A 5,329-nucleotide genomic window follows, 5' to 3' on the forward strand; every position below is an offset into this window, starting at 1 on the left:
TATATATATATATATATATATATATATTTATTTATTTATTTATTTAACTTTTCGAATTATTTGAATACTATTTGTTGATGATTTTATTAACAACTAATATATATTTATATAGACAATATCCATATCTTTAATCAAAGTACTCATGCTACCGTGCAACGCACGGTTCCCATACTAGTGTAACTATTAGACTTGTAATTTTTTAGGTGCATTATTTTAGATTAAATTAAATTAATTTAAATTAAAATCATTCTATTTTTTCTTTTCTTAAATAAAATAAAATAAAGAACTATGTGACATGAACGGATCCAAAAAAAAAATTAAACGGTGGCATCATTAGACTATAGGGAAAAAATTTCAAACAATGGCACCGTTTGACTATAAAAAATAAATATATTGAATTTTTTTCAATCGGTGACACTATTTAACTAAGAAAATGACACTAACAAGATTCGAACTTAGTCTGTGGTGGAATAAAAGTCTTGCAAACCAACTCTACCAAATAAAACTTGTTCTCATTGTAGTTTTAAAATACATACGGTGGCACACAACAGATTAATACGGTTGCACCTTTCACGAACTTAAATTTTTTTACTCTTCGACGGACGAATAATACGGTGGCACCACCATGGTAGGTCCGTCCATGCTATATGAACTCATTCGTTATAAACTAAAATTCAGTGTAGGGGTAAGAATGCAAAGCAAACGACTATTCCTTGGAAATTCACCAACACTAGTCCGTGGGTGGTTGCACAAAATTTTCCATTTTAAAGAATAAAGGGGTGTTTGTTTGAATTTTAATGGTGACATTAAGAGGCAACTTCTAAATCGTGCAGATGTGTGTTCTGTTTGATAAAAAAAAAAATTCAAGCCTCCTAATGGTACCGAAAGACTTTAAACGATTTTTCCATCCCGGGTAAAGCAAAATGGTTCAAAGGGGTTATTCTTCCACAATTGTACTTCATATCGCCCCCTCCATGTCTTCTTCGCTCCCACAACGCTCTCCTCCCATGACCAGTTGTTGTCTTAAATAAACGAAAAGTTTGTTTTCAAACCCTAAAATTTGAAAGTTTTGAAAGTTAGTTCCCTAAAATAGCAATAAATGGAATGTTGATTTTATTTTGATGCAGTTTTCTCTATAGAATAAATAAAAGTTTGAATATTTGTAACTTTTAATTAATCTCACCGAAAACCATAACCATTAGGATTGCATAAAAACCGGACCAACCAAATTCAATTCGAAATAGCCCAACCCGAACCAACTTAATGTCTAATCGAGTTGTAAAATTTTCAAACTGTAGATATTGAATTGAAATCGGATTACGTCATTTGAATACAATCCAACCTGATTGACCGATATCTTTCTTTTTATTGGGTGATATAATATGATTGTTAACTCTCTTATTCATATGTACATTAGACTATTAATTAGACTATCACTCTATTCATATGTGCATATACTTGAAATTTTTTCTCTGCTTCTGTATAATTCTTGCATTTATTTTCGTATATATGTTCAATAAATGTAATCATATATATACAAATTAAGAAAAAAAACAATTGAATGTGATATACTTGAGAAATATGGATAAACTATACCAATTAATTGATGAAATTTTAATTGAGTTGTTGTCTGTATTTTTTCTACACTTTGTCCAATAAGAGCTAATTATAAGATATCAGTTTACCTTTCGTCCAATAAAATGACGGTAAGAGGTCTTGTCATAAAATAAGGACGCTATAAGTGGTTAATAAGAGTTTCCAGCAGAAGGTTTCTTGGTGACTATCGAACTCTGAGAAATGGGAACAAGATCGACAAGGAAGTGATTGTGATTACATCTCCCCTACATACATACGTCAAGAAAGTCAAATCTTCGATCAGCAATGTTTTTATAACTAATTATTGTATATGTAGTGTGTTTTGTAAGTAACATAAGCCTTGAATATATATGGAACTGTATAGCTAGTAAACCTCTGTTTGATATTTTAAAACTTGGAAATTACATCCATCCATAACATCACCACTACTAGAAAACAAAGTATCAGCGATAGAAATTAATTAGCGACAGAAAAATCCCTCGCTGAATTGGCCAAAAGCCAGTTCCCTCACTGATCAACGAGGGAATGGCCAAAGAATATTATTTGTGTGTTCAAATTAATATTCTTTGTGTTATTTGTGACGTTCTATAGATATAAAAAACGTGAACAGTGACATCAAAGTGGCTGTCATTTTGGGTTCTAATAATTAAAACCAAGGCAATAAAGAAATTTAAGAAAATAAAAGTTTCTAAGTCTTTTTATTACATTATATGATGGTGAGACCAAAAAGTTAGATGAAAAACATGATACGTATGGATACTGTGTTTTTATATATATATACTAGTCGAGTACSCACGCGATGCGGTGGGAAGTAAAGTTTGAATAAATGTAAACAATAAAGCAGAAGATTACTACATATTTAAATATAACAGTGTGCTCGTGCAATGCACCGGGTGAGCAAGGTGTTAAAATTAATTTAAATGGATAACAAAAAACCCTTAGGCGTGTAGCTCAACTGTCAAAGGGGTGTAGCACATTTGCTCAAATATACAATAGGCTTGAACCCCTCCGGTAGAGAATGCAACATTCTTTCTTTTCCAAATTTTTTGATGTTAAAACTTAACTATTTACTCATTCATCATCATTACGAACAAAATGGCTACGTTAATTTTTGGTCCATAAGATTACTACATTTTAATTTTCGTTTGTATTACCATTTCTTATTAGTTATAAACGTAGACCATAATTTAATTAACTAAAGATCTGATACACCCACTTTGAAAAATGTACATCCAAATACATGTTAAAACAAACAGGTCAACAAGACAATTTGCTAAGGGGTTGTTTGCTTGTTTTTCTATTAAGCTCTGTATTAATTAAATTATATTAATAAATTAAGTTGTTTGGATAAATGTATATGAATCAATGTTTGTTTATGTACTGAATGAAATGTTTGAATGATTTAAATGACGATTTTACTATTGTTATTTTATTTTTCTTTTTTTATGAGAGCCCAAATATAATTCATTTCTCTCTTTTGTCATTCTTATATGCATTCTTTGAGTTGTATTGACATTGAACAAAAATTACACCTAAAGTTTCGAAAAAAAACCATAAAAAAAAAACAGAATAAAAAAATTACAAACATATTCAAAAGGTAGATTTTCATTATTTAATATATTGTATTGTTGGACAAAGATAGAAACTTTAGCCCGTCCACAAAGCATAATTCTTGTTTCCTTTTGTGTCTCCTCCAACTTCAACAATGGATACATCGAATCAAACAACCAATTTCCAGCCTTTTTCATGTCCATCTCTTGGACAAAGGTTGCATTAAAAAGTGAAGCAATTTTATTGCGCTAATAAATTTTTAGTGAAAACAAATATAAATGTAACCTTTCCTTGTTATAAAAGAATCAATCGATCAAGCAATCGATAATCGTCCATTACACTCCTAAACATAGAACACAACATGTGGTGATGAAGATTGGGATTTTGTGTTGCCTTGTTCCAACTACTGGTCAAAGCATCCCTAGATTCCAATTATTCTCATACATCACAAGGAAAAGGTGACGATGAAAAATGGGTAATGGTTTTTTGTAGGACACAGAAAAATAAAAAATGGGTTTTTACAAGATATAAAGGGGAAATGAAAATGGGTAATAGGCTTTTTTGTTGAAGATGATTCTTGTATGATAGGGGGCATCAATGATCCTTTATTTAGAGAAGGAAGCATGATTTGAGAAGGGTAGGCTTTGGAAAATGGATGGATTACCAGAAAAAGCGTAACCCACGAGCTTAGTGAATAAGCCAACAACTTACCAATTAAGATCCTTCCAAACATATATGCATGACATACTGAATAAGTCATACATGCCATTAAGCCTTTTAAGGGGCTCTTTACCAAACACTTACCCGATAAGTGCTTATCGGTAAAATTTAACAATACTATTTACTTACCGGGTAAGATTTTGGTCCACCAAAACGACATCCTATGCAATAATTTACCTTGTAAGCATTTACCGTGGTAAGAGTCGTTACATTCACTTACCGGGTAAGACTGTTGGTCCTTGTTTTGCTCTTACCGGGTAAGATTTTTGGTCCTTACCATATTCATCGGGTAAGGTTGTGTGACTTGATAAGCGCTTACCCGGGTAAATGTTTGGTAAACAACCCCTAAGGTACTTTCAAACAGGCCCTTAGCCTATCGTAAGCTTATTATAGCCCGTTGTCATCGCCGGTGGTTCCACCATTCTCCGGCCAGAAGCTTCATCGGAAAAGCAAAGGAGCAAAAYGCCATCACTGCTGCTTTATGCTAAGTTTCTTTATAGTCATGAAGATCTCAAAAAATTSAATTATTAATTCAAACGAATATATTAATAAAATTACTGATGCTACTTGATTAATCTTATCAAAGGTACACACCTTTCATGGCGAATTGGCCTGAATTATTCCAGCACAATCCCTTGCAATTCCGAGCGCCACCCCCGTCGCCAGTTGCTTATGGACATCTATATTCGATTACAAACGATGAGGTTCTCACAGAATTTCTCCACCGAAGGTTCAGAAACTTCCCAAACTCTGACTACAAATTACTGGACTCGTTGGAAGATCTCAATGTTAGCAACATACTTGATTTGTTTCACGAACCGGTTGCTTTGAGCTCGTTAATGGAATTTCCGGAGGTTTGAGATATGTTGTTATGGTAAAATCTGCTGATAGGATCTGCTAATCCTGTTATTTACATATCCCTGCACTTGTATCCTTGCAAATAATTTCAATCTAAATGGGATAAAGAGCTCTAAATGATAGATCAATTGACTGTACCCTGGTATTATAAAATCATTTGATGTACTAATGACAGGCTACTTGCCTTATTTCCTGGAAGTTAAATTTTATTAATTTTTAGTTGCTGCATCTTCTAGAGTAATGTGCTTTTTGGCACAGAACATGTACAAGCTGAAGTAGTAACTTCCAATATGGATCATGATTGTTTTATTTATTTATTTTGAAGGTGAGGGCACAAAGTCCTTAATCATAGGATTAAATAAATTGCTTTGTAATACTGTTTTCATGCTTTTGACGTATATGCTTCAAGAGAGGTGATTATTTTGTGATGGTTATGTATGTGTTGACATTCCTTATTTAATCTGGTTTTGTTTATAGTGTTTGAACTTCTTAATTCTCTCACAGATATTATGTAGTTCATTTCTAAATGAGATGTTTTCCCCCTTCCAGTTCTTTCTATTTACATGGATGAGCAAATTGATGGAAAAACACTAATTGTATCTCA

The sequence above is a fragment of the Cynara cardunculus genome, assembly GCF_001531365.2.
Source record: "Cynara cardunculus var. scolymus isolate 2C chromosome LG 10, CcrdV1, whole genome shotgun sequence".
Taxonomy (NCBI): Eukaryota; Viridiplantae; Streptophyta; class Magnoliopsida; order Asterales; family Asteraceae; genus Cynara; species Cynara cardunculus.